A 12,243-nucleotide genomic window follows, 5' to 3' on the forward strand; every position below is an offset into this window, starting at 1 on the left:
CCCAGTTTGGTGGAGAGTGCGTGAATGCGGTTCCCAGCGAGAATGAAGGAGTTTAAAGAATTTACAACCTTATCTGGTGATTTCTGCCCAGAACAAGGAAAAGGCATGAGGAATGTCAGGTGGTGACTATGAACTAAGGGCTTTGAGAAGGAAAGTAGAAGCAGCAACTTCAACAAAGGTTCGGGAGAAGAATATGGAAAATCCCAGAATTTTCCACTTTCAGAAGGGAGTAGAGGGGTTACAATCTATGCTTCACCCAAGTGTGGTAGCTGAGAAGGAAGGAATGGCTTTGAAGAAATGATTAATGTAAGAGAAAGGAAGGAAGGAAGGAAGGAAGGAAGGAAGGAAGAAAGAAAGAAAGAAAGAAAGAAAGAAAGAAAGAAAGAAAGAAAGAAAGAAAGAAAGAAAGAAAGAAAGAAAGAAAGAAAGAACGAACCTAGGATGAAAAGCTCTCCCATACCCAATGGTAGTCCAATGAATTGCCACCTGAACATTAATTACTATTTGGAGGAGCCACCCAAAGCTACACGGTTGATGTGGACTGGAAGGTGGGGACAGTTGGAATGGAAAGCTATGCGTTCTAACATTTGGTTAGTATTAATGTGGCTCCTGGATCCACATTAGAACCAGTAATTCCATTCTTATTAATCTTGCTACAAACTGTACAAAGTGGGATGCCTCTAAATATTTACACACGGATTCTATTTTAAAAGCTGTATATTCAGTTTTCTTCATTGCTCGTTGAGACCCAATTGCCACCCTTGTACATCTTGAATGTGTCACGTCTTAGTTATAGTCCCCATCTCATCTAACTGTGCCATCTCCTACTCATGTCTGGCCTTTTACAGGCTCAGCCAACAATCAGAAATGGCAAGGAACCTTCATCCCTAGGCCGCAGAGCGTCTTATTTGCTGGAGTGCAAATGTAGGGCTCCTTCTTCTAAGTGTAATCTTGTAAAGTTGGCTACAAATTACACAGTCTGAGAAAAAGGTTTTATTTACAATGATACAAAACGAATAGCAAAGACTCCCTCTGCCCCAATATCATAGCAGCTTGGGTAGTACACCGTTAACAAAATAAGCAAAACAAAACAAACAACAACAACAACAAAAAAAAACAAAAAGAGAGGAGCAGAAAGTAACTCTTCTCTGAGTCCTGCCCAAGTCCCAGTCTTCCCAACTCGGGCAGATTGGTAGACACTCCACTAGCAGCTTGAGCGGGCTGGAGACTCAGTCCAGGGGAAGACATCAGGGTTTCACCGAATAGATGGCCTCCATATTTGTGACAGCTCTCCTGGAACAACATGTCAGATTTCTGCCTTTCAATCCTAGGTGTGAGTATCCTCCTCCTATTCCAATTCATTCCTTGTTATTGAGAACACACTGAAAACTTCCCAAACTGAAGGACCTATATATACATGAAAAGCTGCTCAACAAGCCAGGCAATGTTACTTTAATTGCAGAAAAAAAAAAAGTTCTGAGCCCTACAAAAACAAAACTCTAGTGAGTGAGAATTATAGTATTGTAGATGATGGAACTTTTTTAATTAGTTGGCAGAGAGGTAATGTTCTTTCACCCTTATGCATTCCAGCTAGAAATCGGGTACAGGTTTTCTAAAGACTCAATTATTTTCACCAGCTTCATATCTTTCCAGAAATATCTTTTAAATTTTGAGGTTTAAGATGATATTATTTCATGCAGATAACAGTTTCATTTGATTTTCCAGGTCACTGGAAATATTGTAGTTTTACATCACCTTAATATGATTTCTGGAATTGAGACCTCTGGGCCCACTCAACTGATTTGAAATTGAGCAGCATGAACTGCAAAATATCAATTTCTACAGCCCTTGGGATGAAGCTCAAGGCATAGGGGTGGGGTGGGAGGTAAAACTTATATTATCAGACATAGAAAATTAACCTTTATCCACCTTACCCAGAGTAAAATAGTCACAAACACTAGGCTCTGTCTTCTAGATTTTTGTGGTTATGCCTTATCTAGCGTCTTGGCAGGGTAAATGTCATCATCTTATTCAGCATGGCAGTTGTGCATAATGGAGAGATTCTTGTTTTCTTTTGTTTTCTAATTCCAATCTCCTGGCTGTCAATTTAAAAGTCTTGGTTTAACTTAGTTTGTCTTTTGATTATTATTTCAATTATTTATTCTAAATCAGAAAAAGAAAAAAAAAATAGAAGAGATCATGCCAGACTTATTCCCCCTGAGAAAATTTAAGGAGAAAGAAAGACCTTTCATTGTATAAACAGAGCACTAGTGATTTTCCAGGAACAAGTACCAAAGGAAGTGCTGAGAGAAGAGCTTTAGGAACATTAAAAATGATGCCTGAAAGGAACTTAAACTTTCACAATAAAATAAGTCTGGAATCTTCCACAATAAATGAAAAGTTCTAGAAATTAAGACATTACACACAAAAAATTTCTTTGTAATCTTACTGTTTATTACTTTGTGGGCAAATTGTCTAAAGTAGTGGTTCTCCATGAGAAGTAGAGTTCAGATGATGTAAGAAGTGCAGAATGAGGCCTGAATCTCATCAGACTTTCAGGTTCTTGCGTTCAATTTTAGAATTTTTTCTTCTTGTCATGTAGATTGAGGAAATGAACACCTATTCCGGTTGTTTCCTTTTATATGATTCATTCTTAAATTTTTTGCTATAGATAATATAGCAGGAGTTACTCTCCCTCTACATTGTGTAAGATTAAGGTTTTTTTTTTCTTCTGTCTCATCTGCTTGTTGTTAAAATAAACATTTCAAGTCCCCAGTTCCACTAGAAGCTCTAACAACTAGACCCACATTTGGCCACTTTTTCTGTAAAAATAGTTACTATAAATTCCTGCTTGGTACGTGAAAAACATTAACATGAATATAAATGAAACTTACCAAGATATTTAGAGTGAATATTGATTTACCTACCACCTACATTCTGTTATGAACACTCTAACAGGCTTGCTTTTTTGCACATCTTATTTCTCTATCCATCCATCAAACCTCCTCATTTTTATGGCATTCAAGAATAGATTATTGACTTCTCTCACTTTCTGTTGCATCTATCAGCATTAAACAGAGGTCAATATTTATTTGCAGTTTTATTTTTATATAAATTTGCAAGCAACCTATTGTGCATGTTCCAAGTATACATTCACTAGATTAAGACAAAAACCTATGTCTAAATAAGCCGTATTTCTATCAAGGTATAGGAGAGTAATATATCCACAAAAAAATTCTTATTCTCCTTTGGGGTCAGTGCTCATTCCATTTCCCCATTCATATATATATATATATATACACATATATATAAAGTAGTTTAATTCTTGTGTTACTATAAAGTGAATTTGCATAGTGTTTTTGTCTTTTTTAACACTTTTTTCAGTCAACAAAATGTTGTTGGAGACTCATTTCTGATATTGTGAATGTTGGGAGTTTGATTAATTTTACTGGTGAAATTGCTTTCCAGTGTATAAAACTGCTACAATTTATCCATTCCCATATTAGGGAACTCAAGGGAAATTTTTTCTGTTCTTTTAGGTAAAGTTCTCAGTTTGGCAATTGCAGTGTAATGGAGTAGAGTATATTTAATTTCATAAAGAAGCTTCAAGAGCTTTAATTATATTTTCTCCATGAGAGGATGCTCTATATTCTTACTAACATTTATTGTTATTAATGGGAGAAATTTGTATTGCCTAATGAACTGTTAAGTATATTACATTTCTGTTAGCTATAGAAGAAAAGAATTTGAAGGAATAAATTATTACATAATAGCTACCTCAGAATCATACATTAGAGCCATAATGAGGTGTTTCATTGCTGAATGATATTAAGGAATTTATAAATTAGATCACATGTATTGAACATAAAGGACAAGAGCAATTTAAAAACTTGGTGGGAAAATTAAATTAAAAGATAGGCTTAGTGGTGTGTATTTGGCAAAGATGTACAGATACCACTTGTAACATTCCAGCCCAGTCCCTATCCAACTTTCTCTTAATGTACACCCCAGAAACAGATGACAGATCAGGCAGGTGGATCCCTAACACCCGTGGGAAAGATTCAGATTCAATTTCAATCTCTTTGCTTTGGCCTGGTCAATCCTCCAAAGTTGTAACCACCAAGTGGGAGATATTTGTCTCTCTCTCTTTCTCTCTCTCATCTTTATTTTAAATAAATAAAAGGAAGTAAAATAATAGAAAGTAAAGTTAATTGCAACATTAATGAACAAATGTTCCCCAATTTTCTGGAGGAGCTCTTATATACACAAATTTGAAAGTTTTTTTTTTTTATATTTGAAAGTGTTTTAACACCAAAATACATTTACCTTTTGATTCAGTTTCCACGAACTTTTTGATGTACTATATGTGTATCCAGCATTGTAGTAGAAACAAACAAGAATAAGAAATAACTCCATATAGTATACATAGAGAGAGAGTATAGAAAAGAATTAGATAATATGCCAAAAAGCCCACAATGTGGAAAACTGAAGGTCAACTACTGAATATGATTTGTTTCTCTTGTATATAAATACTGCCATGTAGTGTTAAACATCTATGAAAGTTAACACAGATAGAACTAGCATCATGACATTCAGTTGGCCTCTTTAAAAGATGCTTGTAAAAAAAAAAAAATTCGAAAAAACCCACCAAAGTGAAGAAAAGTCATGTTTATCTGAGGGAGAGTGAGAAACATACTTAGATTACCTTAATTATGCCATGACTTGGAGGTTTTTTGCAAATCAAGGCATGGTGCTGAGATTCCATGTAATGAGAAATAATCTCTGTGAATTCAGTGTCTGTGGGTTGGACGGGTGGCAGGTATGGGAACAGAATAGCAAGGATAGGTAGGCAGATGAAAGCAACGCTTCTCCTTTACCTTTTGTTGAGAAATGGTGCAGACAGAGGAATTTACACAGGAAAGGATGAAAAGATGAGTTAATGATTCAAACTTAATGAAAGGGGAGTTTTGGCTGTATGTAGGGATATGGAAAGACCAAAAATGGTAGCAAATTCTTTTCAAGGGAAAAGAGCCTAGAAGCCAGCATTTAAGGTTACCAGTTAATGTTGCCAACTGCAACTCTGGCAGCATCCCGTAGCGGTGCCACTTCATTTCCTGTTTGCCACAGTTGCAAACCACTTCCTTGCCTGGGAAAATCAGCTGAAAATGGCCTGAGTTTGGGCTCCTACTACGAACCATGATGAAGCTACTGGCTCCTGATTTTGGCCCACCACTGGCCATTATGGTCCTCTGGAGTGAATCAGCTAATGGAAGATCTCACTCTTGGTCTCTCCCTTTGAATTTCAAGATCAATGAGTAAAATTTTTAAAAAAGAAGTAGAAAAACCAAGTTACTTAGTGACTGATAAAAATTAATGAAGGATGGCAGACACTCTCAGTTCTTGAAATCTGCAAACATTTTTAAAGTCTCTAGGATGGCTCTAATAAAATCTTAATTTTACATCCAATTAAATAAATTATCCAGTCCATGGAAAGAGATGTAAATGTCAGTCAACTCACAACTGCTTCTTTTCTACAGAAAATAATCATTGAGTGCTATTTTGAGGATTTGACCCCATTAATCTGGAATGGATATATGTTCCAGAAGTATCTGTTGCCTGCTCATTAGTTGTTCTTCCTTTGTTGTGTCTGTGTATATGTGTCTATGTGATTATTTTTTGATTCTGGTTGCTTTTTACTATTTGTTGGCAACCCTTAAGGATTTATCTCAATAGCTGCTGAGCTGTTTGAAAGTTACAATGCTTAACATTTCTAGTTCAGTGTATCAGCATCTGGTAAAGCTTTGCTTTAGACATCATTCAGTCAGAGTTCATCTATTTGCAATACCTCATGTTATAGTTTTGCATCAACCTTCTGTGTTTTAGGATGGTGATAGTTTAACAAACAATTCTAATGAATCTTCAATATTCAAGATGATAAGCAATAAGATTTATGTGACATTTATCACATGTTCAATACTCTGATGGGCAGACAGGAAGAAATCTATCTATCTATCTATCTGATTAAGCTGCCACTTGCTGCACCAATATCCCAAATCTGAATTTTGGTTCAAATCCAGGTTCATATTACGATCCAATTTTCTACTAATTTTCCTGGGAAGGCAATAGAAGATGTCCCAAGTATTTGGACACCTCTCTAATATGTGGGAGAAAAGCATAAATTCCCTGACAGGCAGTTTTGGCTTTGGGAAAGTGAACCCGCAAATGGAAACTTACTTCTCTCTTGCTCTCTCTCTTCCCCATCCCTCACTCTTTTTTGCTCTGAGTTTGGAGAAATAAGCATCTTTTAAAATACTATGTTTAAAGAAGTAATCTCAGGTGTTAATTTCCCTTTCTTCAGAAAATTATATTTTAAAATACACATAAAAATGAAATATGTTTTTGCTGCAAAATAATATTATTGCTACAGAATGTTAGGCCCAAGAAAAAAATGCCATATTAAATGCTTCCAGAATATGAAATAGGCCCATATTCCCATATTCATAAAATATTCTGACAGTCAAAATTCTAAATATACTTATTCTGGAGAGAATCTCTTGTCACAAATAATCTAATTCAATCATAACCCTAAAACTTGAGGCTATATTTATTGGGGACATGCATTCAGGTATTTGCAAAATAATGTTCACATTACTTATTTGATAGAAACTATTTGATAAAGCATTCATGATGGCACATTGTAAATATGCGTCTATTTCCTAACCTTTGGAATTACGGTTTGAAAGTTGAAGCTCAGACCTTCTCTAAAGCAGCCTGCTGGCTCCCCACACATCATTTTACAATGGAGTGGTAATACACACTCACCACAATTCTGTATCTTGATATATGAAAGCACTCAAAATAGATTTCAGCAGTGTAACAAAGCTGATACACTTTTCAACAAACGATTCATTTCAGCTACTCTCAAAGGCATAACCCAGAATTACAGTTCATTAATTTGTGATGGTAGTAATGTCTTCTTAGTAAACTTCACATATCTCTCAACCAGGGTGATCTCTAACAGGAATAAATTAAAAATAAAATGTGTTCACTGAACATACTATCAGGAAAATAAAAACACGTAAATAATCCAAGGACATTTCAACCTGAACTCCTCAGCTATCTGCTGTTGCACAAATGGAATACTGCAGCCCCTTCCGAGGCAATGCTATTGAATTCTAATCAACATATGTAATTTCACTCAATACTGAGTGCGATTTTATTTTTTGCCAGTCACACATAGAGCACATTTATGTCTGAGCAGAACATAATGATCATCAAGGTAAAATTTGATGAAGTAAAACCGAAAGAAAAATTGTGCACCACAAATGTTCTAGAAATAAACAGTGCAATTCATCTAAATCCAGTGTAGCCAGTTGAATTGTACCATTCACGCTCCACAATTCAAAGCTGTTTGCAAAGAAAAATATTTTCGGTCATTGACTTCAGTCATAAAAATAGCTTGTAATTATGACTGATTTCAATTTTGGCCTTATTTTTTTCTTGATATTCTGTTCTGTATTAATTCCTGTGAACTCAGTTCAGTTGAACTGCCTGAAGTTGAATACCATGTCTCTGTAACAAATATTCAGCACATCGCCCACATGTTTGCACTGGATATGTGAATGAAATCATGACCCTTGGTGATGTTAACCTGAGCCTCCTCTTATTTTAATCTTTATTTTTCCCATTTCTTGAAAGACATTTATTTGAAAGGAGGATTGCAGAAAGTGGGGGAAATATCTATCATTCAATGATTTTTTTTCTGTATGGATCTATTACCCAAAATATAAAGTGATATTTAAACAAATATATAGGGCCTGGCACGGTGGCCTAGTGGCTAAATTCTCACTTGTATCATTCTGGGATCTCATATGGTTCTAAACCCAGCAGCCCCGGTTACCATCCAGCTCCCTGCTGGTGGCTTGGGAAAGCAGCGGAAGATGACCCAAGGACTTGGGACCCTGCACCCACATGGGAGACCTGGAGGAAGTTCCTGACTCCTGGCTTTGGGTTAGCTCAGTTCTGGCAACTGTGGTCACTTTGAAAGTGAATCATCAGAGAGAAAATCTTCCTCTTTGTCCCTCCTCCTCTCTGTATATCTGACTTTGCAATAAAAATAAAATAAATCTTTTAAAAAATTTTAAAAAGAAAATACATGCAGTGTTTGATATCTGGTCAACAAAGGAGAATGAGCGAGGAGGTGGAAGAAGAGGGTAAGTGCTCCATGGTTTCTGCATAGAAGATGAAATGAACTCATATGAGGTAGAACTGTGAAGGAAAAACAGTGCCTCTGCACCTGTGCAGGTGTTAGTAAACCAGAGGGGTCATCTTATGAATTCCGCAGTAAATGTGAAGAGTCTGTTCTTATTTTCATGGCACTATCTACAGAGCTAAAACTCCTTCACAAGTCACAGCAGCTGAGTTGCTCGATTCCACTGGTTTTGCATCTCAAATGTACTCCCTTGTCTTTAATAGTAGGCTTTCTTTTCTTTCTTCCTTTTTTTTTTTTTTAAGATTTTAGTATTTTTATTGCAAAGTCAGATATACAGAGAGGAGAAGAGATACAGAGGAATATCTTCCTTCCTTCCACTCCCCAAGTGGCCACAACCGTCAGTGATGAACTGATCCGAAGTCAAGAGTCAGGAGCCTTCTCCAGCCAGGAGTCTCCCACGTGGGTGCAAGATCCCAAGGATGTGGGCCGTCCTCAACAGCTTTTCTAGGCCACAAGCAGGGTGGGAAGTGGGGTTAGAACTGGTGGCCATATGGGATCCTGGAGCGTTCAAGGCGAGGATTTTAGCCGCTAGGCCATCTTACCGAGCCCAATAGTAGGCTTTCTTTATGGTGTCTATGGACAAACACAAGAACCACACATCTCCTTCTTTCTCTCTCTGTCACAACACACATAGAAACACACACACACATTTGTATTTATAAAAAAACAAGTATTCATTAGAATGCTGTCTGTATGAATATGCCAATCACAATGTACCACATTCCTAAAATCAGCGGTGATAAAGGCCAGAGGTATTCAAGATCCTTTTCTTTATTTGTGCTGAATCTACATTCCCTGTATTCCAGTGGTTTCTCTATACTTGACCATACTTTCTATGTCAAGATCAGAAACCATGTTCTAACTACACAGAGGCTTGGAAACTGTTTCATCTCTAGTTCTTATAACATAGAAACTATGTGTTGAATGCTGTCTTTGATCAGCTGTACTTCATAGTTTTAGCTGCTCCTTCCCATTTTACTCTTTTCAACTGCAGTAAGGTAAAATCTCAAGATATGCAAAATTGACCTTAAATTCAAATATGCTATGCAAAATCCTGCCTACAGTTGAATAACTGTTTCAAGCATCTTTTGTTCTGCAGGAGAAATGGAAGGAATATTAAACACCTCCCTACTTTTAGGGGAAGAAATCACCTTGCAAGTTAAATATGCCTAGACAAGTTTTGTCACCATTGTAAAGGCTCTTTGTGTGTGTATATATTCATATTTTTTCTTTAGTTGTTTTTTGTTCTCCCATTGCATACAACTTTCTAGTTACTTGTACTAACAGTTCACATTTAATATTATAAGTAACAAAAGTCTTAACGATGGACCCTTTAACACAAGCACAAACATGTTGACATTTCTAAAGTTAAGAATTCTTTGCATTGGGGATAAAGGCTAATTTGTTGCTTTATTTTGATTTAAATAAATTGCATTGAGTACTAATCTGAGTGAACAGTTATCCGTGTTTTCATATTGTCATCCTTTCTTTCATTGTAAATGCAGGTTTTGTATGTAATTAAAAGGTGCTCATATGGATGAAAGTTGGTTGTTTTTCTCTCTGTGATGGACTGTGTTCACTGGCTCTGTATCTAAGGGGAACATGATGAAAGTGTAATGGGAATTAATATGATCATAGGTGGAAACAGAGAGAAGTATGTCTTCATGCATGCAGTACAAGGATGGACTCACAGCAAAATTGTGGAAAATGTTGATGGTTGAATGTTGAACTCTCCAATACTGTTTATACCTACATTGTTGGGAGACACCTCAGTGGCAGCATAATGTGCTTGTGAAAGTTCACAAAAGACCCCTGTTGTGAAATTGGAGGGGAAGTCAGTGGGGAGAGGAGGGAATCTAAGGAACGGAAGGGGAAACCCTGCTACCCAGTAAATTGTGTCATAAAACAATATGATAATTAAAAAGTTCACATTGTAGATATTTATAAGTGATAGTTTAATACATCTACTCTTGAAAATCACAAACAAAATATCATCCCTTACAATTTTATGGCTCTAGCAAAATTACTATATTTATTTGTATATCCATCTTTTCAGATCCTTTTCTCAACATATCCGCACACTCGGTTGTAATTCTAACCAAACTCAAGTGATGATGATGAAGTCATTATAGTCATTTTTAGCCATTTAGACATTTTTGTGAATGCATTTTATTAACTGCCTTTGTCTAATCCTACTTATTTAGTGAGAAGACAAGTATTTACATGCCTTGGTATTTCTGACAATAATGTAAAACAGTGACAGCATTGAATAGGACAGCATGGTTTTTAGGTTTACTGAATGAAAATTTCAATCTTTTAGTTGATATTGTAGGCATTTGCTGAATAAAAGCTTCAGTCAACATTGAAATGCTAAAATGGACCTCAAGCTCAAAGGTCCAGTTTTTTAGCAGTGGTAATAAAAATGAAATAGTCACAGAAAATAGAGATAGGAAGTAATTTCCCCCCTACTATTCCATGTTTCTGCATTTGTCTGAAATTCAATTTTGGGGAGAATAGAGGGTAGATAGAAAAAAATGAAGGGGTATCAAATATATATAAATGTAAATTCCCTTAGCAGAAATCAGTAAATTCAAATAAAAATGCCAGCTATTTTTATCAAACTAGCACATTATATAGCTGAAGAACTTAATACAGATATGAGCAAGGTATGTATGCAAAATGTGTAACACTGATCAAACTATATTTTTAATATGCAGAAAATATCCCCAAGAGTCAAGTATGCAAAATGGAAAGTTTAGGAATCATTAGGAACTACCAGATAGTGGTCAAAGTCATGGCTTATTAGGCTGACCCTATGCCCATATCACTGGCATCATATATGAGAGCCCATTGGATATCCAATTGTTCCACTTCCCATTCCGCATCCTGTTTGTGGCCTGGGAAAGCAGCAGAAGATGGCCCAAGACCTTAGGATCTTGTACCCATGTGGTACCAGGAAGGACCTGCTGGCTTTGGCTACTTGATCAGATCAACGCTAGCCATTGTGGCCCATTTACAAGTGAAACAGCAGATGGAAGACGTGTGTGTATGTGTTCTTCCCTCTGTAACTATGGTTTTTGAATGAAAATAAAAACATTTAAAAGATAATAAAAATAGCTACAAGAACTGTGTCAATAAGTAGGGCCAAGATACTGAAATATGAAACACTTAGAGGTATAGAGATAGAAATAGATGTTACAATTGCAGATAGCCTGATGTACAGAATAGTATGTAATACTGAAAATGCTATGACATTGATTTTGTAAGGACAAGTTAATCAATGATCCGAATATTTGGACTCAACACCTGAAAATAATACACAATTTTTGAAAAAATTTGAATGTCAAGTGATATAATCATACTTGTGAGTTTGACTGACTTTAGATAGCAGTGGGAAAAATGAAGTTGAATGATTAAACCTAGAGGAAAGTGCTTCCTACATTCAGTAAAACAGCATGCTATCCTAGGTTGTGACAGAGGAACATGCTTTGTATATAACAGCCCATATATGGCAAGAGTCAGCTGTGTGGTTGAATCTTATGGTCATTAGGCAAGTCCACACCATGTGAAACACGGCTGTCTATACAGATGACACAGCTTTTCTGGAAACAGCTGATTAGAGCTTAGAGTGAATATTTTTTCAGACTTCCTTTAAAATTCTATTCTTAGAGGAGGGATCGCTGACTTGAATGCCAATTTATTTATAAATGTGTATGTTTGTGTCTCTGGGAAACATTTAACTCCTTACATCTTGTCATTTGTTAAAGGAGAATAAGAGCAGTAACTACCCAGTAGGATACTGGGAATCATGTAATAGCAGATTCTCAGAGGAAGAAAGAAAGTGTTTCTTCGTTGTGCTTATTAATTTTCAATGTGTGAATCATTCCACCATGGCCAAGTTCAAACCACCAAGCATCTATCGACCAACTTATAAAAGTTCTGGAAATGTAACTCATAAACCAGTGTTAATT

The sequence above is a fragment of the Ochotona curzoniae genome, unplaced genomic scaffold, assembly GCF_017591425.1.
Source record: "Ochotona curzoniae isolate NIBS_2020 unplaced genomic scaffold, NIBS_Ocur_1.0 scaffold_3890, whole genome shotgun sequence".
Taxonomy (NCBI): domain Eukaryota; kingdom Metazoa; phylum Chordata; class Mammalia; order Lagomorpha; family Ochotonidae; genus Ochotona; species Ochotona curzoniae.